Below are 27,383 nucleotides of genomic sequence, written 5' to 3'. Positions count from 1 at the left end.
TTTACATGAGAAAACATTGTACTTTATTAATTACAACAGAGGGTATAGTTCATTTTACGCAACCAAACAACATTTAAGAATTTGATAGAGCAGTAGGGACCTTGCAGCCTGTTCTGTTTGCCTATTTTAGGCATTTAAGATAGGATTCTATTATTTCTGATGTTTCTTTTAATTTTTGGAATGAGGATTACTGGTTAACATAATGTCATCAGTAGGGTTGCAGCAACAGATTTTTCCTACACAGCCAGATTTTTTATCACCATGCCAGGACAGATGGTTGGGCTATGCACATAGCCTCAGGGAAGCACTGCAAAAGTCCATTGTTGGGTTTTCCACAGATAGGGGAATGCAGGCTGGCTTGACTGTATAAGAAGATACTAAAGAAAGTTTTAGCAAGTTTTAAAACAAAGTGAGAGTGATACAGTTAGATATTAATTTCTTGTAACAAACTAGCAGTATTTGGGATTGCTACATACTACAATGTTGTTACTTTAATTGATGATAGAGGTTGTTTCTCTGACACACATTTTTTTATAATAATAAATTATTATTGTTATAAAAAACCATATTGTACTTTTGTTTAATATTATGCTGAAATATTGGTAAATTTATACACTCTTAAGTATTCATATGAACCTCTTACTCATATAACTTTAATTAACAGAGGGTTAAAAAATCCTTTTAATTTTATATCACTTTTGAACAACTTCCATTCAACTTATATTAAATGAACTCAACTATTTTATTACTATAATATTTCTTTCAAAGTAAAAGAACAAATCTCTTGTAACCAGTCTGAAATAAAAAGCTACTTTTCAGGATTTCATTTTGAGAAAGTGGGTTTGCACATTATCTTCCTCTAAAAGAGGTAAGACCTTTTCTCCTTTGGACACCAAGGAAATGATAAGCATAAAGCACAAGAAGTTATTTTGATAAAATAGACTTTCTTTGTATACTGATTATTCAGGATAAAAACTTTTTAGAAAGTTTTGCTAAAATAGACTAATGATTGAGAAACTTTGAGAAAGAACAAAATTTAACTTTGCATTAGTATACTACTTGATATTAAACCTTTTTGAAACTTTAAAGATAGACTCATCAAATCTTAACTTTAACATTAAAAATTTCTTTTCCATGAACCCTTTGCACATTCTGTATTTATTCAGGTTTAGTCCCACGTTTTACCTTTTCTTAATAACCAATCATTTTATTTTAGGACAAAATTATTTTCTGTTTTCTTAATAATAAAACACATTCTATACATCCCACATATATAAGTTACCAGGCAAACTTCTTACAACATATAATTACCATCAACATGAAACAAACTTGTTAAAATAATGAACTTTTCTTCACTTTAAATACTTAGTAGCATGCAATACAGAAATAGTCTTTTAGAAACAAGTTGGCAGGGGAGGCTGGCTGCGGACAAGTTTTCCTATTATAAAATTACCTTTTATTATTACTATCAATTCAGATTTTGTTTAATAACAACTTTTTGGAAATAGCCATTTAAATACCTTAATTTAAACAATGTTTCCTTAAGCTTCTTATAATTATTTATAACTATATAGACTATAATTATATTATTTTGTGACAAATTTTACCTTCACAGAACACATTCCCGTACTTAAACTTATGACAATACCTTCTACAACTTGCCATATGCATTTAAGTCCCATCCTGCATATGTTCATTTCCATTTTGAGTTTATGGAAATTAGTCATCCTATTTTAAGACAAAACATGACTTTTTGAACAAACTTATTAAATTTCAGTCAGTATTCCCACAAACCTTCTACCTTTTAAAATATTCATTTAAATTTTACATTCTTTATTTTGTGAAGAAAAATAAACTATTCATTTTAATATAGACAAGAAATATTTTTTATGAAAGGGCTCAGTAATTTCATTAATTAAGACTTACAATTTTTATCATTGTAGAGATCTTATTAACATTTAAACTTAAGTATTAATATAAGTGCTTATTTAAGTTTTGGCCATTTGAATAGAGCACATTTAGAAATTTTTATTTATTAATTTATATTACCATCCAGAGGTATCAAAATATAACTGACATTGAATAAACAGACAAACATAAAACACATACAACACACCAAGAAACATAAAGTTTGCAGTTTGACTCATAATTCTTACTTTCTTAAGTTTTCAGTATAGCTGTTTTTAAGTTCTCCATCATTTCACATCTTAGGTTTTACTGTTTTAAAGATTTCTTCTGGAATCCATGTTGCCTGTAACATATAAGCTTGTGCTTGGAAACACTTTTATTAGTTATCAGCAACCAGTTAAGATAACTTGAGCAGCATAAATGTAGTTAAGCTTTGTATTTAGCAGCTTAGACAGACTGTTAACACAAACTTTTTAGATTACTACTAAGACTACACTGAGACTTGAAGTTCAGTAGTAAACTATTGATTTAAAGCTGAAAATTCCTTTTAACATCTTGATAGAAAATTTTGTACTAATTTTATTATTTTAGTTAAATAGGCCCAATCAGAATTAGCATGGAAACAAAACAGAACAGCAATGTTGCAAAGTTTTTCTCCTTTTCCAGTGGCTTAATTCTGTTAACCCCCACTAGCCCACAGCTACGTTATCATGTAGACAGCAGTGGGTTTGCAGAGTTGCTGCCAGAATAATTTCCTTATCTTAGTTAACACTTAAGCAGGGAAATTTCTTACAAGCCTGATTTCACTAACAAGGGCTTTATTTAGCACTTTTGCCTGTGTGGGATGTTGTACTTTCTTCAAAGGCTCATAGACTCCAGTGCCTGTAAGCACATCCAAGGTAATAGCAATATTGAGAGCCTGATCACATTTAGCCAGAGCACTGCATTCTTTAAACAAATTACTTTTCCATAACAAATAGTAGCCTCCCATCAAGCAAGCTTTAGCTAAAACCATCCAATCTTTGGGACAAAGAGGATTTTGACTTAGTATTTCTATTAAGGAGAAAGGGAATGGGGCACTGGGCCCATATGTGGTACAAGCAGATTTCAATTCTTTTAATAACTTAAAAGGAATGGGTTCAAGCAGATGTACATATTGGCCAGGATTATTGGGATGAGGGTGCTCTATGACATGAAAAAGTAAATTCAGAAATATCCTTGCCCTCCACCTGGATGAGCTGGAGACCAGCTTGCAAAGGAGATAGGATAGGAGGGGACACAGCTACAGGAAACACTAGGGAAGGAGAACCAACATTAGAGGGAAGGCACTGTTGACCAACAGGAGTGGCTTTCTGCAACACTTTTTGACACATTAAAGACAATTGTGACAGTTGCTGCTGGATAGCTATAGGGGAAGACTCACAGTTGTCCTCCTCACCTTTCCTATCATTCTCTAGGTCTACCAGAGGAGAAGACTATTGTAACAAAGTCTCCTTACTCTGCATCGCACTTCTTTCATGTTCACAAACTGGATCTAATGAATCATGAAAATCATGAGGATTATAACTTCCTGGAGGCCAAATTACAGAATAACCAGTTGGAACCAAAGCAGGAGTTTCTCTAGAATTTTTTATTTCAGGTGCTGATGCTTGCACAGGAAATGTACCATACTTCTTATTTCATTTTGAAGGCAAAAGTGTGAAGCCTGAGATTCATCAGATGAGTCAGACTCAGAACTGGAGGTAGAACTAGAATCTGAACTGTCTGATGATGAATCAGAATTATGCAATGGTTTAAGAACAATAGACAGAGCACTAGATAATGTCCATATATTAATAGAAATAGGATTACCTTCTCTGTAATGTAATTTTAATTGTTGCAAGACTTTCAGCCATTGAGGGTAACAACAATTTTTTTCCTTTAGGCTGAAACCATGGACAAACCTTTTCTACTAATATAAATAATTTCTTAAGAGTAGAGTCTTTCACTGGATATCCTGAAGCTTTCAATAAAGCCTTCAGAGTTGCTTGATATTCTTCCCATTTACTATGTGAATTCCCCATGTTACCCTGAATGTTCATTAAATCCCAAGATAACCTTGTCTTCATATGGTATATACTTACCAATCTCGGTTTCTTCAAGTCCCACATTGGGCACCACTTGTCAATGGCAGCTCAAGAAGAAATGAAAAAGTCATGCAGACTGGGGTTCCATAATGCTACTGACAAGTTTGTTGTACAAAGTCATAGTATTTGTACAATTCCAAACAATGCTCTTTAAACTAAAAAGGCCCTTGGAAGTCTATAATTAAAAACATGTCAAAAACTATGCACATTGACCTAAACATGTATCCATACAATGAGGAACAAGAAGCCACTTTCTCCTTTCACTGATTTACTTCTGAGCCATTTATTTCCAGGCCAAACTGCACACATTTCTATTTAAAGCAGTCATGTAAAGTATCCCAGCATGCTTTATGCTGGCTAATACTCCAACACTTTGACATTTGACACTCTGAGTAGTATGTGTCTTGGAGTAGATCTATTTGGATTTATTCTGATTTGGGTATGGTGCACTTTTGAGGGATGCAAATTCATTTCATTCATGAGAGCTAGGAAAGTTTCAGCTATTATTTCCTCAAAGACTCTTTCTGCCCTTTTCCCTTCTTCCCTCCTTCTGGAACTCCCATGACATGTATGTTGTTGCATTTCATGTTGTCATACAACTCTCTGAGACCCTGCTCAAATGTTTCCCATTCTTTTCCCTCTCTATTCCTTTCTATTTTCAATTTCAGCTATTCTGCCTTTGGTATCACTTATTCTTTCTTCTAGCATTTTGAGTCTGCTGTTGTATGCCTCTAATGTGTTTGTTTGTTTTTATCCCCCCCTTGTGTCTTTTTTCATGATGTCTGCTCTTTGTCCATTTCACTGTACATTCTTCTGTATCAGTATTTATTTATTTCCCCTCCCCCCTTGCAGCTTGCTTGCTGTCTGCTCTCTGTGTCCATTCACTGTGGGCTCTTCTGTGTTCTTGCTTGTCTCCCTTCTTTTGTAGCATCACCTTTGCTGAGTCAGCTCTCTGTGTCATCTGTGGGCCAGGCAGCACTCCATGGCATTTGGGTAAGCCTGCCTTCACAATGAGACTCTGGGACACAAACTGAGGGCCTCCCATATGGTAGGCGGGAGCTCATCTGATTGAGCCACAGTCACTTCCCTCTAATGTGTTTTTGATCTCATCTATTATGACTTTCATTCCCATGAGCTCTGTTACTTTTCTGTTCAGGATTTCAAATTCTTTGCACTTGCTCAATGTCTTCTTCATGTCATTATCTCTTTAGTCATATTGTCTTTCAGCTCATTAATTTGACTTTGGAAATGTGTGTACCCTTTGCTAATTAGTTCTCTCAAATCCTGTGTCTCTTCTGGGACTTTGATATATTCCCTTTCTTGGGTCTTGGCTTCATTTTCTTAGCATGACTTGTAACTTTTTGCTGATGTCTAGGCATCTGAGTAGGATGTAGCTTACTCAAATGCTCACTTTCTTTCTCTTTTGTAGGGGTTTAGTTGCAAGAGGTTGTGTGTTACCACTGCTCTTTGATTCTTGGCTTGACCTGGATTCTTAGACTTGTCCCTGCTAGTTGCTCAAAATAGATCCCTCGACCCAGTAATTGACTGCAGACTGGCTTCCTAGAGCCTTGGGGAGGGAAGCTATAAAGGCCAGGAAAAGCATCCCTTAAACTTATTTTTAATTTTCTCATGTGCACTTCTTGGTCTCCCAGCAGATGGCACTCTTTGGCAGCCCTCTCGGTTCGGTTCACTGCCTGGTCTGAGTGTTTTTTGCAAAACAGACTGGATCAATGTGATAGAGCTTCCTACCTGGAGGCTAGGAGCCTTGTAATTCAACTTTCTCAGTGACAGTTCTCCAACCTTCTCTGACAGCCCTTCCCTTTTCCTGGCTGGGAAATATTTTCACTCCCCTCTGAGGATCTTAGTAGAGGAGGAGATGGGGAGGGTTGTAAACCTTTAGCCCCTTACCTCCAAGGCAAAAAATGGCATGGCCCCACCCATCCTGGAAGGGCTCCTGGACACAGCAGGCCAGATCTGTGGGTCAGAAGCTGAGTCAGCCTTAGGCTGTGTCCCTCTCTGTCCCCTTTCCTGGGGTGCTAGTTTTCTGAGCCCCCTTTGTCTGTGGTCACAGGCCTGGAGCTCTGAGAATTCTGAAGTGTCTTTAGAGTGGGGGAGGGTGGCAGCAGCAGCAGCCACTGGTTTCAACTGATAGTTTTGAAGGTGGCTAGTAATATAGGGAATCAATGGGTGGATCTGGAACCTGGAAGAAGTCCACACGGACATCAATAGCCCCAAGGTGGCTGATGGAAGACCCCCCACATGAGGTTCTGCCTTCCAGAACAAGATTTCCTCCAGAGGCCAGGAGAAGCCCCAGATATTTCTCCAAGGCCTTTATCATTGGACTGTCCCAGGGGATTGATGGGTGAGGTAATCATTCAAAACAGCAAACAGCTGGAACTCCTTCCCTACCATTAGCAAAGGGGAGGAATAATAGTTCAAAAAGCAGGTACAAGGCCTGAACATGCTCTCTCACCTTTGGACCCTGATTCTAGCTGCTTTCTCCCCCTGCTTGGATCACTATGCAAGTAAACCTGGGGTTTGATAATAATGGGAAACTGTAGTCTGCAAATCAGCCCTCTTTATCACTTTTCAGCCCTTTCCTCTTCACCAGACCCATGGCTTGTTATTTTCTCCTATTTCTTATCCCTCCCTGCCTGAATAAATTACTGGCCTAGCTCACCTAATATGCTCTTGAAATTCATTTCTGCAGCACAGTCAAGAACCTGGAAAAATTCCAGTAACAAATTTGGTGAGCCAACTCAGGAGCTTATTGGTGAGTAAAACTGTCATACAGTCTGTTCAATGCCTTCCTTTGGTTCTCCATTTTAAATGGGCTTGCCTATGAGCCTCCACATATCAGAATCCCAGGAGGGAAGAGGCTGGGGCACTGGAACTCTCTGCATCACACCACCCACCCAGGCTTATGAGATCTGACCCCAGCGGGGAGGGCTGGGCACAGGGCAAAAATTCAAATCATGGACTGCCAAGACAGAGGTTCCCCAGCAGAGTGCAGGGTGCTGCAAAACTTCTTTTTCAAGTCCTTTAGCATTGGTTGCCTTCTTCCCTCCTCTCCCCTCAGGCAGCACAGCAATGGCAGAGAGCCAGGGGCTTGCCCCTCCCAGCAGGTCCACACCTTTGCAAGAAGTCTTCCTATCCGACCACACCCAGATACCTGGGGGATGAAGTGGGAAGGCTGCCGGCATAGCCAAAATGAATGCTGTGGAAGTCCCTTCCCAGAGCAGTCACAGGCAAGAACACCCTTGTATAAGTATCTTTTACCCATGTTTTTACCTTCTTACTTCTTGCTACTGAATCTTTATTTGCAGGTTGGTGTTAAAATGATTAGAATATCTTAAAAACTGTAAAATCAAAATGACTTTGCTAGTAAGAAAGTGATTGCCTCAGGTTCCCAAGGCCTGTTAGCTAGAACAATTGATCTCTAATCACTTAATGGCCTTTTGATGGCTGGTCTAATAGGGAAACTCCTAGACAGTAAAGTCACAAAACTACCTTGGCTTTAAGGACTTCTGTCAGAAAAGGAAGATGCTTTTTGCCCCTTCTCCATAAGAAGGAGCAATATTTGAGGAAGGAGCAATATTCAGCTTGACAGATATCCAATCTATTGGTCTGTCTTCCAAGTCCAGAACAGCCCTGGGAAAGCCCAGGAGGGGCTCTGTGATTCCCAGGGTGGTGGGAATCAGAGAGCAGCAAAATGTTTCCTGAAGTTTAACTCAGGAACTTCTGTTTGGGTAACCATGTAGTCAGTTTCAGAACCTGAAATGTCAGAGGTGCCAAGAACAACAGCAGTAAGCCCTGAACGCCCCCATTCTTTGAGCCCTTCCATTCAGAGGGCAGCCAAACATCCCCTGAGACTTAATTGAGGCACTCTGATTGGGATAACCACTCAGAATGTCTCCCACCAACTAGGCTTGGGTGCTTTGATCTGATCTCCAGACTCAGGCACCCCTCAGGACCTAGGTCACCCACAGGGACCCCAGTAGGCCAGGCAGGCTCTGAAAACTGAAATTCCCAGGGTACTAGGACAGAGCATCAACTCCAAATTATGAGCAGCAGTGAATGTTTTAGTTGGACCAGGACTCTAGGACCCCAGAACTAAAAAGTGCTCAGCTGCTAGCCCACCAGCAGACTCCCCATAAGAGTCTCTTCTCAAGAATCAGGAAGTGCTACCTACTGCTGGTCCACATGGCCACAGTATAGCCAAGAGCAGCCCCTGCAGAGAACCCTGAATTCCAGTTAAACCAGTGTAAGAAGAGGATAGATAGATATGAGGCCCAGAAACCTCGTGTCATGTCTCCTTAAAGAAATGAGGAAATAAACCTCAAACTTTGACTTACTCCCTTTTAGAAACAGCCTTCTCAGTTTAAACTCAATTGTGCCTATAAAAGGTGTGAATAGAGATCAAGATGCAAACCAGTTTTCTAAACCTCTCCTGGAAAATAAGAAACCTCCTGTGCCATCAGTTAAGATTAGAGTTCCTAGAAATGCTAAGAGTATAAAATCTTCTGTTTTAATCTGTGCTTAACTTCATGTTCAACTTTGAAATCTGTGTTTAACTTTGTCAGTTTTCTTGTGTCCAGGAAATCAGATTTGGGGTTCACCTGTTACAAATTGAGTAACAGTGAAAGGTAACCTAAAGATGAGTCTTTAAATGTCAATACTGCCTTATGAATGGATGTAATGTATAAATCACAAGTGGAATTTATTTAATTGCTAGAAAAGCAGAGAAACTTCACAAAGTTGTTACTAATAAAATTCTTGTCACTTAGTTAATAAAGGTACCCAATTCACCTTAAAGTAAAAACTTACTAGAAACAATAACTAAGAGTCAAGATAATTTATAGATAGCTTTATATTATATAACAGCAGAAGACTAATCAAATTAAAAAATGAAAACTCTAAATTCACATCCTTTGAAATTAAGTTAAAGAAATGTAGATCTGTCCACTTTTAAATGCATAAAGTAAATTCCATCAGTTGCTAATTGTAATCTAAGATAAAGTGACCACTCTATGTGGTTGTAGTCAATTATAAAGGGTTTGTAAATGCATCTTCTAAACTAAAGTATTTAAATGGCTGGTTCCAAGAAGCCATTATTAACTAGAAACCTAAATTGATCTTAATGACAAAAAGTAACTTAATAGCAGTAAAACCTGTCTGGAACCCACCTCAATTCAAGTGGTGGTAATGAAAAGTTCCCTTGATTCTGCTGGGAGTCTTCAGTTTTCATTTTTAAAAATGGAAGTAGTTTTTGCTGTATGCTAAAGTAAAATGCCTGCTAATTAATATCTTCATGGTAAAAGTGTAGAAGTAAGAAGCAAAGTACTAAAAAGTTCATTTAATATGTTACACATTGCACTGAAAGTGTTTAAAAAGTGTATAAAAATCAAGAGATAGACTTCAGCATTGTCAAACTTTCTTGTGCATTCAAACCAGCCCTTTGTACACTGCAGGTTGCCTCTCCATTTGAGTTACTGGATAGGTTGGTCAGTGATCCCTAAAACAGTAAATGTATCTACTACACCTCTGGTTGTGTTCCTGAGGTGGATGGAGATTACATTGCAGTTTCAAACTCCTGCTTCAGCCAAAGATAGCTCAGTATAGTCAAATGTATAATGGATTTCGCCTCCAGACTGGCACTGTTTCATTGTGCTGAAGGGTGCTATGCATCAGGCTGGTGGAATACTGGAAATTACCTTCCTAGCTTCTCTCTAGGGTCAATGGTGCTGCAGCTTGCTGGTTGTGTGAAGAACATACCAAGTGGAGCAATGATCACCAGAGTACTGTCAGTAGAACTTAAACACAATTGGTGTTATGGCCTGCTCCCATGAAAAGATAACATATAAGGCACTGTAAACCTGTAATTTAAATCTATTGCAGCTCAAAGAGAAACTTATGCATTGAGTAGTGCATTAAGTAGTATTAAGATCTGTATCTATATCCTATTCTAAATATATGCCTGATCTTTATAGTGCTATCTTTTCTATTCTAGGCCATGTGCAGAGAAACATTAAACATTAAAAGTTCTGGCAAACTTCATTTTATAAGTAGTTAATGAATGTATTTAGCCCAGGTCTCCCTCCCAGCCCTTATTCCAGAACCTATCCCACTCATGCCCTGGGGACAACTGGCAGACCCACATGCCATCCTACCTGGGCTAAGTATTTTCCACCAGAAGGGAAATGGCAAACAAGGTGGCTAAGACCCACTTACTTTAGCCCCTTTGGCACAGTCCATGGGCAACCTTTCCTCGACCAAGACCTGCAAACCAGGTTCTGATCAAAACTTGGCAAGAAAACAAGGCTTATTCACAATTAGAGCCAAAATGTAAGGAACTTTACTCTAGTTCTGATCACTCCCACAGCTATTAAAGTTAAAGGAATTTCCAACTTGGTCCACTAATCCTGAGTAAAGCCAGATGCCCATGAAAGTGCCAGCTCACCTGATGGGATGTACAAATGCCAGTCATTGGACAGCATGAAATACCTCTTCAAGAGAAAATCTAAGTGGTGTCTATGTCAACGTCAGTTGTTTCCTCTAACTCTAGCCCAAATGCCTATTGCTAAGGGAAGGGCAAATCAGATACCCCTTTAAGAAACCTTGCCTCTTCCAATTCCTCTCCCCTACAGCAGGAACTGGGATTGGTAATTTATACCAAGCCCCATTGTCTATTGCAAATTCTCCCTAGAGCTAACCAACAGCTTAAAATAACTCAAGGAAGAATACTATTTTCCATCAACTTCAGGTAAAATGCAGCCCTTGCAGGCACCTGGTCTTTTCTACTTCTCTGGTCCAGTGTCCTCTTAGTAGGACCATATAGTCTCAAGATTCTAATCAATTTATTTCTTCCAGAAATCAACAGCTTATTAGCCGTATGGGGACTTCAGCTTCACCCAAGATGCCAGATCTATCTTCCTCCAACCAAGATAGAATAGCAGGATTTTACACCTTGTCATGTAGGGCCTACTGCCTCTAACCAGCAGTAAGTAGCTACAGAAGAAAGATCATCTCCTTTCAGCATCCCTTTAAGAATAAAGGTGTAAACCCTCTGAGGGGGGAATGAAGCAGGCAAGTAAGATAGGGAATCAATAGATGGACCTGGAACCTGGCAAGAAGTCCACATGGACATCAATAACCCCAAGATGATTGCTGGAAGACCCCCACCCCACAAGATCCTGCCATCCAGAACAAGGTTTCTTCTGGAAGCCAGGAAAAGCCCTGGATATTCCCCAAGGACTTTATCATTGAGCCTCCTGTGGGACTGATGGGTGGGATAATCAATTAAAATAGCTAGAACTCCTCCCCTGCCATTTACAAAAGGGTGAAATAATTAATTGTTCAAAAAGCAGGTGCAAGGCTGGAATGTGCTTGCTTGCCTTTGGACCCTGATTCTGGCCACCTTCCTCCCCTCCTTGGATCATTATGCAAGTAAATCTGGGGGTTTATAATCTACAATGGGAAACTGTAGTCTGTAAATCAGCCCTCTTTATCACTTTTCAGCCCCTTCCTCTTCACCTGGGACCCATGGTCTGTTTTCTCCCATTTCTCTTCCCCCCTGCCCCCACCTGAATAAATTACTGGATTAACTCACCTGATGTGCTCCTGAAATTAATTTCTGCAGCATGGTCAAGAACCTAGACAAAATTCAGTAACAGCTCTGTCATTGCAATTCCCTTCCTTTGTCCCTTTCTCCTCTGGGTAGTGTCCAGCCTTTGCCTGGTGCCCTAAACCCTAGAAGATCTTTTTTCAGACTGTTTCAGCCTATCCTCTAGCAATTTTTCTGGAGGAGATGAGAGTCCCATGTCAGCGTAGTCCACCATCTTCCCAGAAGTCACTCCCCTGCATTAGCTCTTAAGCATATGGATGAACACGCATAGCTAGTTGTATAACTGTATGATTAGTATGTTCAGGAAATCATGCTTGCACATTTATTGTGTGATCAAAAAAGAAGTGATAACTGTTTTTCATACTTCATTGCTTCAACAGGATAGTCTCAACCACAAAAAAACAGAATTTGGCACCAAGAGAAGGTTGCATCTCATTCCCTTCTAATTTACATATAATTCTTTCCTTTGTATCCTAGCGACAGGGAGAAACAAGTTACTTTCAGGTATTTGGTCATCCTACATCCATCAATGGAACAGTTCTACGTCTTGGTTGACTATATATATATGCTAAAACTCGATTCTGTGCACTAAAAGGGTGAATTTTACTATATGTACATTGTGGTAATAAAGATGGAAAAAAAACAAGAATAGCAACAAAAAACTCAGCCTTACCCTGTTCTCCCAGGACACCAGCTCTAAAGCCCCATCATAGAATATTAAAATTATCTATTTACATTTAGGGGATAACCCTAGCTTGCTGACTGTTTACAAAACTGCCCTAAGCGATGTTGGGGAAATACCTTGACCCTCAAGTTCCTTGTCTGTAAGGGAGTAAGGGGAAAAGGTCATTTTTGTGCCCAGGTGTTGTGCTGAAAATAAAACAAAAGACTTTAAGGAGAGGTGCAGAGCAAGTTTACTGAGGTAAAGCTGCGTTAATGCAGAAGCAGCACCAGAGGAGGTTTCTGCTGGAAGGCATGGCCTGGGAGAGCAGGTCATAGGGCTCCTTTTTTTAAATAAATAGATTTTTAAATTTTTTAAAAAGACTAATAGATTATACAAAATGTTACATTAAAAAACATAAGAGGGAAGTGGACATGGCTCAACTGATAGAGTGTCCAAATGGAGGGTCCAGCGTTCGATCCCCAGGGCCCCCTGACCCATGTGGTAAGCTGACCTAGTGCTATGCCCTGGTGCACAAGGAGTGCCATGCCATGCAGGGGTGTCCCCGAATAGGTGAGCCCCAAGCACAAAGAGTGAGCCCTGCAAGGAGAGCCTCCCCATGTGAAAAAAGTGCAGCCTGCCCAGAAGTGGCACCACACACATGGAGAGCTGATGCAGCAAGATGATGCAACAACAACAAAAAAGATACAGTTTCCCAGTCCCACTGGATAATGTAAGCAGAGACAGAACTCACAGCAAAATGGACACAGAGAGCAGACAACAGGGGGGAAGGGGAGAGAAAAAATTAAAAATAAATCTTAAAAAAATAGATAAAAAATATGAGGTTCCCATATACCCCACTCCCCACCCACCCCATACTCCTACCATATCAACAACCTCTTTCATCTCTGTGGCACATTCATTGTATTTGATGAGTACATTTTGGAGCACTGCTGCACCACATGGATTATAGTTTACATTGTAGTTTACATGCTCCCCCAGTCCATTCAGTGGGTTATGGCAGGATATATAATGTCCTGCATTTGTCTCTGCTATATCATTCAGGACAACTCCAAGTCCCAAAAATGCCCCCATATCACACTTCTTTTTCCCTCTCCCTGCCCTAAGCAACTACTGTGGCCACTGTCTCCACATCCATGATACAATTTCTTCCATTACTAATCACAATAGTTCCATAGTAGAATACCAGTAAGTCCACTCTAATCCAAATCGTATTCCTCCATCCTGAGGACCCTGGGATGGCGATGTACCCTCTACCCTAAGTTGAGAGGGCTTAGATCCCACATGGCTGATGAATGTGATTCTCCTGCTTGCAGTTGTAGACTCTCTTGGTTCCCTGGTGTGGTGGTGAATATACTCACCTCCCTTTTAGCTGACCTGGGCAAGTCCAGTGAACCAGAGAGTATGTGCTGCAACTCTGCTGAGGCTCAGGGCTCAGCTGGCACACAGTCAGTCCAGAGATTCTCCTTGAAACAAAGGGAAGGTGGGGGGAAATGAGGAGGGGCAAGGACGATGGGTATGTGAATTATGGGGTGGGGGTGGGGTAGGATTCAGGCAGGATGTCCCAGGTTGTTAATTAGCAACCAGGATGCTGATGTTAGATTATGGACTTTGGTAATTTTGGCCTTTTGTTGATGTAAGATGGTGGAGATTTGGTGAATGTCAGCAGAATTTGCTGGTGTCATCTGGAATTCCCCCTACCACTGGTTCCCTCCTGTCTCTGCTCATTATTTCATTTTCTTTAAGAGGCACTGGGAATTGAACCCAGGACCTCCCATGTGGATATGGGTGCCCAGCTGCTTGAGGCACATCTGCTCTGCACTTGTTGCATCTGCCTGTTGCATCTGCTCATTGCATCTGCTCATTGCATGATATCATCTCTTTAGGAGGCACCAAGAACCAAACCTGGGACCTCCCATGTGGGAGGCAGGCTCCCAACTGCTTGAACCACATCCACTCCCCAGCTTGAAGTTTTTATTTCAGTTCTTCATCCCAGGCTGGGCAGGGTTTTTATCAGCACCACGGAGGACTATTGGTGAGCCTGCTTCAGTTAACTTCTTTCTTCTTTACAATTCCCTGGATAAAATGGAAGTTCAAGCAAATCAAGATGGTTAGTAAATTCACCTATCATTCCAACCTCACACCAGCAATATTCTCTATCTCCTGTCATACTCCCAACATCCCTGAGAGACAGGCATTATTTCCATTTATCAATGAGAAATGAATTATTACAAGAGAATTTCAGAAGTGTGAGAATTCAGACTGACACTAAGAGTGGCCAGGATCTGACCTGGCTCTCTCTTACCACTTTTTTTCTCTCAAACTTCAGATTTAAATTGAACACCAGATAAAGAGAATTACAAAAATATTTGACTGAAGTGGAGAGTGCTGTGAAAGAGGGAGGGCATGGCACCTGGGGGGACTTCCCAGAACAAGTGCTTGTCTTGCTGAATGGTGAACCCTGGACTGGTGCTGAACTTGGAAAGGGGCAGATGTTCCCCTACACTTAATCCCCTGAAAGGCCTACAGACCCTGCTCCAAAGAACCAAACCCAGCAACTGCCTTCCTTCCATCACTAAACTGCACACAGGCTCCCACCTGAAGCTGCTCTGCTGTGGCAAGGCAAGGCTTCCTCACTGCAGGAAACTTGGTGCCCCGAATAAAGTGCGTAAACTCCAACTGAGCTCCGACATGACTTTTTTCATCAAGTATCACATGTTTTTGTCTCAAGGCAAAAGCTCTCAGCCTGGCCTCCGGGGTTGTAACCAGAGCTGCTGGAAGCTAACACAGCAGTGGATTTGTATAAGGCACCTCAGGATCTTCGCAGAAACCCTTGGGGGTGACTGGAGCTGTTTAGGGCATCATTTAGCCTTTGTCTGCCTTGCCATCCCCAACACCAGCCCACCCCCCCTTAAAGGGGCACAGCAATAATCCCCACATTGTATGGGCTGCAGAGGTCACCCCACGAGGCCAGATTAATAAAGGAAAAGCCTTTGGAAAGCAAAGCACCCAATAGAATGTGCTATTATTCTCACACTGAGAACTCAGTCAGCGTTTGGATTTAATGCCATCCCGCGCTTCCCTGGAGCCCTGCATCACTGTCCCATTCCTCTCATCCACCTGCCCTCTGCCCTGGGCACCACCTGGCCCTGTGTAAGGCCTGCCTGGCAGCCAAGGGTCCACTGTTAGGGAAGGCCCGGGGCCAGGAGAAGCCATGGGCCACACACGCTTTGGCAGTAATTCCCATTTGTGTCATATGGAGACGCTCAACAATCCCTCGAGACATGATGCATGGGTGCTGGTTGTCCCATGTCACAGTGAGGGCAAAGTGGACAATGCAGTCTTTTCCAGGGGTTCTTAACATGGGTCTATGAGCTTGAACTGGAATAATAAACATTATTCTTGTGGGGCCGTGTTGGTGCAGGTGTGGTACATTCTTAAATAGTACACAGTGTAGTGTGGACTTAGTAAGGGGTCAGTGAAGAACCCCTGGCCTACACCAGCCACCAAGATGGCGCCCAGCACTCTCTGAGCCCTGCAGGTCAAGGGAGGGAGCCCTCTGGTTGCCTGGCAACCCAGCACTGGGCCTCAAGCTCCAGGCCCCACTGGGGATTTTACCCTGGGCACCCTCATTGTCCTCAATTCTCCCCCATATTCCCCACTCACTTGCTCTTGTCCTTACAAAATGTCATGACTCTCTGTCCCTTTTGGAAAGGTCACAGGCCAGTGGGTCAACCCCTAGGCAGGTAGAATTGTAGCCAGATTTTGTCTAGGTTCTTGACTATGCAGCAGAAATGAATCTCAAGAGCACATCAGGTTAGTTAGGCCAGTACTTTATTAAGGTACGGAAGGAAGAGAAGTGGGAGAAAATAACAGATCATGGGTGCCAGGTAGAGAGGAAGGGGCTGAAGTGATAAAGTGGGCTGGTTTACAGACTACAGTTTCCCATGCAAAAGTCTTTTGTACCCTCACAACTACTAAGATTATTTTCCATTATCTTTGAGGCCAAGTCAGACCCTCACAGAAGCCTCTAATGCAATGTTTGAAAACCCAGGGGACATTTGACTATGTCTAGAGACATTTTTTTGTCATCACAGTAGTGGGGGACTGAAATAATATCTAGTGGGTAGAAATAAGGAATGTTGAGAAATCTTGTTCTAATGAATATAAGGGAGGTTGGAGTTGGTGCTATGGGAATCACAGGCCAATTAAGATGGGATTAAAAACAAATATGTATGTAGGAAGCAAGAGGATATGGCATAGAATAAATCCATACATTTAGGAAAAGCATTACTAATTGGAAGAGAATGAAATCAAATTAAGAAATACTATTTATAGCAAGTGCACATTGTTTTAGTCAGCCAAAGGGGTCCTAATACAAAGTAGCAGAAATCTGTAGGGTTTTATAAAGGGTATTTATTTTGGTTAGAAGCTTACAGTTACCAGGCCCTAAAGAGTCCATCTCAAGGTACCATAAGTTGTACTTTTTCACACAAAGTCATTTGCCTTGTGTTGAGCAAGATGGCAGGTAATGTTTGTGAGGGCTCAGTCTTCCTCTTCCTCTTAAGGCTCTGTGGCCCCAGCTTCTTCTGATCTCAGCTGTGGGCTGGGATAGGGTTTGTCTCTGTCCCTGGGGCTTGTTAATCCCCAGGCTCAGCTGTAGCTGTAGGCTATGAGGCTCCTCTCTCCTCCCAGGGCCTCTGCTGTGTCTATGGAGCTGTCTCAACTCCTCTGTGTTCTTCTCCTGTGTATTTACTTCCATGTGAGAGTCTGTTTTATCCCACTAAGGGGTGGGGATTCAACCCTGTGCACCCTAATGACATGGTCAAATAAAAGCAGTAATCTTGATTTAATAAAATAAAAGTGAAAGCTATGAATCTAATGCAATCTAAAATGCCCAGAGGAACAGACCAGTTTACAAACACAATCCAATATTTATTTTTGGAACTCACAAACAATACCAAACTGCCACCCATAGTATAGAACAGGATATAGATAATACTCACTAAAACATTTATAGGGGAAATATCATGTCTGGGTTTGCTTCAAAATAATTGCGTGTGATGGTAGAGAGAGGAGGTAGAGGGAATGAGTTTATGGATGAAAGAAGATTGGCCAAGAGCTGATAATAGTTGAACATGGGATAGGAGTACATGGGACTTTATTTTATTATTTTCTTTTTGTCCATGTTTCAAATTTTTCATAATGAAACCTGTATGTGGTGGGTCCCTATGCCATAACTTACCCTAAACTAAGAAATAAAATTTCTGAAAAATTGGGCTCTATCTAAAGTTAAAGTTCCTGACAGACTCTATAGAAATATTTAAGAGAGGTTGTAGTAGATTAAAGGCTACTAATCAGAATACATGTTAATGATGACTGTGGCCATCAGTATTATTTTTAAACTATTTCTGGCTTTCCACTGCCCCTTTGAAGTTAAGTGTGGCCAGGTAGTTTTTATGGGCAGTGAAATGTGAGCAAACATGGCACACACTGCTTCTGGGCAGAAGCTTAAGAGCCACTTTCTTTGGTCCCTTTGCCATAATGACCAACAACACCCCAGAGATTTAGCTACTCTGTCAGCCTGGATCCTGACTAACTACAAGGCATAAAGACCCAGCTAATCTGCAGTGAAATATGAGTGAGAAAAACACCTTTATTGCTTTAGCCACTGAAATTTGAGGTTGATAGTACAGCATTACCTAGCCCATCTTAAATGATATAGAAATTGCTATTTAGAAAAGGGCTGCTAAATTAATGCATGTGTTGGAGTCCCTAAAACTAGGCTCAGTTTCAGTGATTCACTAGGACTCACAAAACCCCAAAAAGCTGTTATGATCATGATTGTGGTGTTGGTGGTAGCACAACACTGTGAATATAACACTGAATTATATACCTGAAAGTGGTTAAAATGGGAAATTTTAGGTAGTATATATATGAACACAATTTAAAAAAATAAAATTAATTTGAACCTGGATCTTGTAAAGCTTCTAGTTCTGACTACAAGAAATAAAGGGGATAGAGGAACAAGTTAATTGACAGCATGAGGAAGCAACCAGCCAACTTCATAATGTAGAATATTCTACTGGATGGATGAACTGGTTTCTCTAACAAATTAATTGCATGAAAGAAAAGGGGAGAGCAGATTGCTATAGATAACAAGAGAATTAAGAGACATAATAATAAAATGCATTGTGTTGTCAAAGTGTAATTTTCAAAAAGTTAAAATCAAGACTTCATACAAATGAAAAGTAAGCATGTTTCAAAGGGGATTAACAGGGGGATCAGTCAAAGTGGACTAGTTTGAAGAGAATTCAAGAGACCAAATATGCATGGGCACTGGGCATAGATCTTTTATATCTCTACTGAACATCCATACCCATTTTCTACCTGTTAACAACTACCCTTAAAGAGTTATAAAGTAACCTAAAATAGAAATTTTTAAAAAAGGAACATATCCCTAGGGAATTAGTTTATTCTTGGGTAGGCCTGTTAGAAAATGTTCCAATTTCACACAGAAAGGACACACATCATTTTGCCAATTTCTAAGTTTGAGATATTTCTTTTTCTTAATAGTGTACACCTTATTTGGATCATCAAACAAGAAAACTATAAAAAGATATCTTTAAGAAAATCAGGGAATTTGAATATAAACTAAGTACAAAATGATATAAAATTATTGAATAATTATATGAATAAATTTTGTTTGGTGTAAGAATGATATTTTGTTTTTTGTGGTTTTTTTTAGATTTTTTTTTTTTATTTCTCTCCCCTTCCCCACCTCCCACCCCCAGTTGTCTGCTCTCTGTGTCCATTCACCATGTGTTCTGTGCCTGCTTGTATTCTTGTCAGTGGCACTGGCAATCTGTGTCTTTTTGTTGTATATTCTTACTGCATCAGCTCTCCATGTGTGCAGCGCCACCCTGGGCAAGCTGTACTTTTTTTGTACTGGGCGGCTCTCCTTACAGGGGTGCACTCCTTGTGCTTGGGGCTCTCCTATGCAGAGGTCACCCCTGCATGGCACAGCACTCCTTGCGTGCATCAGCACTGCATGTGGGCCAGCTCACCACACGGGTCAGAAGGCCCTGGGTTTGAACCCTGGACCTCCCATGTGGTAGGCAGACACTCTATCCGTTGAGCCAAATTTGCTTCCCGGATATTTTGGTTATATAAGCATATATAGTACCTGTCTGTTAGAAGGGCATATGGAAATATTTACAGGTGAAATGATATTAGCCTGGGATTTGCTTTGAAATATTCTAGTTTTTTTAAAAAAATGCAGGGAGGAAAAATAAATGAAACATAGTAAAATGTTGATAACTGCTGAAATAAAGTAACACATACATGGTAGTCCATGATACTCTATTTTTGTGAGGGTTGAAAATATCCATAGTAATTTAATAGATATATATGTCTTGATAGTATTTGTGGTGGTTTGGAGCTGTATGTATCCCAGAAAAACATGTTCTTAAATTTAATCCACTCCTGTGATGTGAACCCACTATAAGTAGGACCTTTTGATGAGGCTACGTCAGTTACAGTGTGGCCCAGGATGGGTCTTAATCCTCTTACTGAAATCCTTTATAAGCAGAGTGAAATTTAGATAGCGAGAAAGCCACAGAGGGGGCAGCCAGAACCTGAAATCCACAGAAGCCCGAGGAGAAGGAGGAGACCAGCAGATGCCTCCACATTTCCTGCCTGATGACAGAGGAGCCTGGGTCACTGGCAGCTGGCTTCAGGAAAAGAGCATTGCCTGTTGATGCCTTGGCTCAGAACATGCTCACAGCCTCACAACTATAAGCTTCAAGTTAACAAATCCCTGTTTAAAAGCCAACCTGCTTCTGGTATATTGCATTTCAGCAGCCTAGTAAACTAAAACAAGCAGGAGAGGCCAGGAGAGGCCACCATGTGCACTGCCATGTGACAGGAGCCAGCACCAGGGACCACTGCAGCCAGCCCAGAGCACCAGGCTGCAGGAAGAAAGCATCAACCTGATGACGTCCCGATTCAGGCTTTCGCTTAGCCCCAAACTGTGAGCTAGTAAATTCCCATGATTTAAGCCAGCAGGATATTTAGGAAACTAAAGCAGTTTTCCATGGTAACTGAGGATGAAGAATTAACAAATAATTATAATTACTAAATCATTATATAGATGCCTTTGTACTGTTGTGCTGAAAATGAAATAAACAGGCTTTTAAGGGAAGTGGAAGTGGTTCAAGTGATAGAGCTTCCACTTGCCATAGGGGAAGATTCAGGTTTGATCCCTGGGGACTCCTGGTGAAGAAGAAGAGAAAGCGTGCCCATGCAGCAAGCCAGTGCCCATGCGAGTGCCTGCATGGGGAGCCAGTGTCCCCCACAAGTGAGTCCCGCAGCAAAATGATGACGCATCATAAGAGAGACAAGGGGAGAGTCAAGGTGAAGCACAGCAGAGACCAGGAACTGAGGAGGCACAATTGACAGGAAACCTCTCTCCACATCAGAGGCCCCCAGGATCAAATTCTAGTGAATCCTAGAGGAGAGGAAATGAGAAGAGAAGACAACATAGACAGCAAAAACAGCAGGGCGGGAGGAGGGGAAGGTAGGAAAGCAATCAATCGATCAATCAATCTTTCAGAAAAACAAACCAACAGGCTTTTAGAAAAGGAGTTGCAGGGGCAAGTGGCTGTGGCTCAATCAGATGGGCTCCTGTCTACCATATGGGAGGCCCTGGGTTCATGTCCTGGGGTCTCCTTGTGAAGGCAGGCTCGCCCGCATGCTGTAGAGAGCCACCAGGCCCAGGCGCCATGGAATGCCCCCCGACCTGCAAGCACCACAGAGAGCTGCCTGGCCCACAAGTGCCACATTGTGTCCCTGGCCCAAAAGCACCACCAAGAGCTGACTCAGCAAAGTCACACAACAAAAAGGGAGAGGAACAGAAACACAGAAGAGTGCACAATGAATGGACACCGAGAGCAGACAGCAAGCAAGCAACAAGGGGAGGGGGAAATAAAGAAAAAATAAATACAGACACAGAAGAATGCACAGAGAATGGACACAGAGAGCAGACAGCATGCAAAAGGCCACAGAGGGGGCGGGGATAAAAAAAAGAGTTTGAGAGCAAGTGTATTGAGCTAGTTGTGTTTATGCACAGGCAGCAACAAGAGGTTTCTGCTCAAAGGGGTGAGCTGGCTGCTTGAGACAAAGGGAAGGTGCCGGGGGAATGAGACATGGTTTATGGTTACTAGGGGGGCTGCCTGGGAGGGGTGTCCTGGAGGGCCAGTTCATTAATTAGCAGGCAGGGTGTTGATGTCAGAGTGTGGCCCTTTTGAAGCAGGCTATTTAGGGAATCAATAGGTGGATCTGGAACCTGGCAGAAAAACAGCCACCATTAGTACATGTCCTTTGGTTACCCCAAGAAAGCTGCTGGAACCCCATCACGAGAAATCCCATTTGGAACGAGATCTTCCCCAGAAGCCAGGATAACATAGCCTGTGTGTGCATTCGAGAATGACCTGGGCTGTATTAAGCTCGCAGAACTTCACATTCCAGCATAAGCCATGTGTGCAAGCAAACAACAAGAACTGCAGCCCTGCCTCGTAACCACACACCCATCCAGCCTGCCTCATTCTGGAAAGTCCCCAGGCCCGAGAAACCGAAACCTAACTCCTCATGCCAAACACTTCCTAACTCCACCCCATACTCTCTGCATAAAAGTAACCTACAAGGCTGGCACCGGGCTCCTTTTTTTTTGGGCAAGAGTCCACCGGGCCCAGCCAGTTGTGATAAATCTTCCTTCTCAGAGAATTCTCACGTCCTGGCCTTCAATGTCCAGGCCTTCAATACCGTACCAACGACTTCTCTATGTTGCCACAAGGGGAAGCCCCAGATATTCTCCAGGGGCCTTATCATTGCCCCCCGCCCCCCAGGGAATTGATGGGTGGGGCAATCAATCAAAACAGCAAACAGCTGGGACCCCTCCCCTGACATTAGCAAAGGGGCAGAGTAATTAATTGCTTAAAAAGGAAGCAGGAAGCCAAATCAGGCATCTTCCTCTGCCTTCACCCCTGTTCTGCCTTCTGTGTCCTGCTCTCACCATTTCCCCTCTGCCATGATGGACACACAAGTAAAAGCTGGGCATTTATAATCTATAATGGGGGCTCTATTCTGTAAAGCAGCCCGCTTTACCACTCTTCAGTCTCTTCCTCTCTCTGGGACCTATGATTTGTTATTTTCTCCCTTTTTACCAATTCAGGGCAGGTGTTTTTTGTTTTTTTTCCCTATCAGCACCAAAAAGGATTATCGGTTTGTCAGTTTGCTTCATTTAACCTCCATTTCTTTCTCATAATTCCCTGGGTAAATGGAAGCTCAAGCAAAGCAAGGTGGTTAGTAAAAACATTTATCATTCCACTTTCACAATATTATAAAATGGCAAAAGGTTAATACCTGAAATTGCTGAGGCTGGCTAGAGGGTCCAATCCATTAATGGCTACTCAGACCCCTTTGGCAGCAGGTGAAAACCACAGACCCCTCACTATTCCACACTAGGCTGTGAAGTATTTAATAAATAGATCACACCTGCACCAGCACATCCCCACAAGAAGGATGCTTTTTGAATTTTCAATTCAAGCTCATGGACCCTCTGAAGTCTTTACCTGAACCCCTTGGGAGTCCGTGGACCACCCCCCCCCCCGCTAAGAGTCCCTGCTCTAGACTTAACCTCACCCTTGCTGTGCTGACGACTGTGCTGGTGATTCTAGATCGAGCGCACACCTGGGTGTCTTCCTATTGGGATGGAAACCACTCCACCCGCCTCTGCTTAGTGCCAATAGGAAAGACCTTGTAGCTGAACTTTGTTCTCTAACCCCTATCCTGAGTCCTTGTGACTGACCTCGTAGCTGACCTTTGTTCTCTGCACCCCTATCCTGAGTCCTTGTGACTGACCCTGGTCTGCTCCCCATCCCCTGCCCCCGCCCCTCTGTCCTGTTCAGCCCCTTAATGTTTACTAATGAAGGAGCCCCCGTCCAGCTCCACCCGTTATTCATTGGCACCCCAATGTTATAAAATATTAGAATTTCTGCAGATCTCAGAGGAAGCTTTGGGCCATCAGGTCACTGTGCTCTGTTGCTCACACAAGCCAATAAAACTCTCTTCTGTCTTTGAAACTCCAGTGTCTCAGGAACTGGCTTTAAAGACACGCCTGGAGAAAGGAACCACTTTTCTTGGTATCACCATTTCATATTCTGGGGTAATTGCACCACCAACACATGCAGTTTAAAATTCCTAAAAATTCTAAGGTTGAATTTCTCATTGTTTACTATACAATGTATTTTCACCAACTTTTGACATAAAAGGCATTTAATATAAAAGTCCCCAAATTTGAAATACAATGTAGCAGACTTGGCCCAGTGGTTAGGGTGACTGTCTACCACATGGGAGGTCCACAGTTCAAACCCTGGGCCTCCTTGACCCGTGTGGAGCTGGCCCATGCGCAGTGCTGATGTGCGCAAGGTGTGCCCTGCCACACAGGGTGTCCCAGTGCAGAGGAGCCCCATGGCAAGGAGTGCACCCCATAAGGAGAGCCTCCCAGCACGAAAGAAAGTGCAGCCTGCCCAGGAATGTTGCCACACACAGGAGGAGCTGACACAACAAGATGACACAACAAAAGAAAAAAACACAGATTCCCGTGCCACTGACAACAACAGAAGTGGACAAAGAAGATGCAGCAAATGGACACAGAGAACAGACAACCAGGGTGGGGGGGAAGGGGAGAGAAATAAAATAAATAAAATAAAATCTAAAAAAAAAAGATAATCAAAGTCATGTAAGAGGTGGATTTAGCCTACTTCCGTTAAAACCCAGCAGTTGATGTTATCAGCATTCAAAGGTGCCATTTATTTCCTTTTAAAAGGGGCAATTAAACCCATTATTATTTTTTAACCCTACAGCCAGTTCTTAGCATAAAAGCAGCTGGTTATTGTAGCATAGAAGTTATTTGTTCATTACTTTAAGCCTCTGCTAGAAAACAAATACTGGCTTAAAACATTGTTTAGTTCACTTAACTTTCAGCTTTACCTTTACAAACATGCACTCATTTATTCATTCTAGCTGCAAAACCCAAGTATCCTGCACACAGAAGATTTGAACAAATTCTTTGCACCTTCACCACTGGGAGCTTTATATTTTTAAGTAGTTTCAATAGTTTATTTGCAGGGCATCTTTCCAAGCAAACTGGCCTTTTTAGGACCTTGAGATTTGTAAATAGTGTATTTTAACTCAGTAACTTCTACTAGGTTTCCAAAATTCACAGCACTGCAAAGTAATTTTTTGAGGCAGCCCCTAGTTCTTGCTCTGCTTAAACCAGAGCTGCTCAAGGAACATATATACTAAATCTTACCTGATTTAAGATTTTCATTTCATTTGCCAGTGATCATATCACATGCCCTGGCCTAATGGATACTTTTCCACTGTTTCAAGGGCTTTACATGTACTATCTCATTTAATCCTCCCAACGGTTCTATGAGGTTGATATAATTATTGGCTCATTTTGCAGAGAGAGAACCAGTGGCATGCAGAGCTTGAGCAAACCTCTCAGGTCATGCAGAAAGTGGCAGAGGATGGGAGCCCATGCTCTGTTGTTGTGGAATTTAAGAGAAGTTCAATTATTTGAGTATAGAGAGGCCAGGACTCAGGAATGATTTTGAGAAGGAAAAATGGTTTATTGACGGCCGGCTGGACTCGGGAGCTTTCAGTTTGAATCCCGAGCCCTGAACAAGATTTTCAAACGTCTTTTATACAGAGAGGAAAGGCCAAATGGTCCCTTTGTTTCAGTTCTCAATAGGCTTCAATTAGCATATATCTTCCACATCTTAGGTAAGCTTTTAGCATGGACTCCAGACATTCTAGATAAGCCTTTAGCATATTTGGTTTTTGCATTTCCCCTAAATACTTAAAGTTTATAGCCCTTGCATTGTTAAACATTTCCTGGGACTGGAGCCGCTGCCAGTCCCTAAGGGCAGGACTGCAGCCTCTTACCGTTCCACACCCACAAATCAAACAACTTAGTTATCTCTGAAGAGACAAAGAGACTTCCATCCATAGCCCACATCACTGTCTCCAAACCCAAACTCCTGCCTCCCCCCATGCTGCCTGGCTCCCACCGGCGTGGCCACAGGGCTGGGGCACTGAAGGAAGTTCAACTCTGCTCTGAGTCCACAGGCAGGTACCACCGCCTGCTGCAGTAAAACCGCTGGTGGCCCCAGCTGGGCCTTGGCGTTCCCAGCGACCCAGGAACCATCTCTTGTCCTTCCGTGGCCTGAGCCACCCCAGCCCTGCCTGGTTTGATGGGAGAAGGGAGTGCACGACTGACACTGCAGGCTTTAGGAAGCTTCCAGAAGGTCCAGGCAGAGAACACTCATTCAACACACATTCACACTGTTGTAGAATTTAGTACTAGGTTCAATTATTTGCGTATAGAAAGGCCAGGACTCAGGAATGATTTTTGAGAAGGAAAAATGGTTTACTGATGGCTGGCCAGACTCGGGAGCTTTCTGTTTCGAACTGGAGCCTGGAACAAGATTTTCAAGCTCCTTTTATACAGGGTGGGGAGTCAAATGGTGCTTTTATCAAAGAAAACTACGTTCTTTGTTAGTTAAGTCTTTGCCTGAGTACCAGGTAGGATTTGAATTAACATATGGCCCACACCTCAGGTGAACTTGAATTAGCATCTTGTCCACATTCCGTCTGGATGCAACACTGAATACACATTCAGTCTTACATCCTTTCTGAACATTCAAAGCCCATATCACTTAACTGGATTTCTAGAGACTAGGCACACTTGGGTACAGAATTAAATGATTTTGAATTTATACTCAGGCAATATTATATCTCCCATTTGAGGCCAAGTCCAAGTTCCCTTAAGCTTTGGCATCACCACCATCAGTTTCCCTGGACTGACTGGTATGTATATAGAGTTTGCATGGCTAAATTGCCTCCCAGGACTGGAGTCCTTGCCATGGTCACGAAGGGCAGGACTGCAGCCTCTCACTGTCCCACACCCACAGGTCAGGACAGACAGCTTAGGTTAAGGTTATCTCTGAAGAGACAAAGCGCCTCCCACCCATAGCCCACATCACCACCAGTGCACGGAAAAGAGGAAATGGCTCCACTCTAGCGGACTTAAAATGGAGGAGAGGCAGCTGGGGGCGGGGAGAGGACGGAAAAGGAGCACGACCAAGAAAGGAAGAGGCGGGCTGGCGGGGCAGCGGCCTGGGGGTGGGGCGCCGGTCCTGTTTTCTTTCGGCCCCCTAGCCCGGGCTGAGGGGCGGCGCCCCGCGGGAGCAGGCGTCAGCTGCCCGCCATCCCCTCCCCGCCCGCGCCCCCTGTCCTGGGCTGGCGCAGCCCCTCCCGGTCGCCCGCCGCCCCCGGCCGCTGGGAAGGGGAGCTCGGCCCACCCGGAGCCCCGGGTTCTGGAAGGCAGGCGCGCAGAAGGCGCAGCCGCGTCCTCCTCCCCGCGCCGCGGCGACCAGACCGCAGGGCCGGGTGGGGCGCGGGGCCGGGCGCGGGGCCGGGGCGCGGGGCCTCCGCGCGCGGCCAGCCCTGGGCGCGGCTCCTCGGGTGGCTGAGAGCCAGCGGCGTCGCGGGCTGTCGCGGGCCCGGCGCGAGGCAGTTCCCGCACCGCGACTCACCTCCACGGTTCCATCCGCCCGCGGACGCGGTGTGCCGCGGTGCCCGCACCCACGGCGCCGCCTTCAGCCCGGGTCCCCGCCGACGGGGAGCGCTGCCCCTGCGAGGGCGGGTGTCCGCCCCCCGGCCTCTGCTGCCCGCACGGCGCCCGGGCTCCCCGGCTCGGGCTGGGGTTCGCTAGTCTCCCCGGGCAGCTGGCCCTCGTGCCGCCCGGCGCTTTCGGAGGCGCTGCATCGCTGTTATCCGGCTGGCTTCCCCTGCGCGGCCCTTCGGTGTAGGCGCGCCCGGGCCCCATTGCGCACCCCGGGGGCCCCGAGGCTCTGAGAAGGGCTTAAAGCTGAGCAGCAGGACACAGAACCAGCCCAGCGCTTGGGTTTCCTGG

At 43.3% G+C, this 27,383-nt stretch overlaps 1 long non-coding RNA gene across 1 annotated transcript; it reads right to left on the bottom strand.

Annotated features, from left to right (window-relative positions):
* Positions 1-27,383, bottom strand: LOC131275373 (uncharacterized). The gene is made up of 2 exons (XR_009182824.2): positions 27,004-27,383; positions 1-14,416 (listed from the first exon to the last, which is right to left on the bottom strand). It is a non-coding gene; the product is annotated as an uncharacterized lncRNA (long non-coding RNA).

This window comes from Dasypus novemcinctus, chromosome 22 (assembly GCF_030445035.2).
Source record: "Dasypus novemcinctus isolate mDasNov1 chromosome 22, mDasNov1.1.hap2, whole genome shotgun sequence".
In the NCBI taxonomy this organism is placed as follows: domain Eukaryota; kingdom Metazoa; phylum Chordata; class Mammalia; order Cingulata; family Dasypodidae; genus Dasypus; species Dasypus novemcinctus.
Note: the sequence above shows the minus strand (reverse complement) of the source record. Positions and strands in the feature narration are given on the sequence as shown.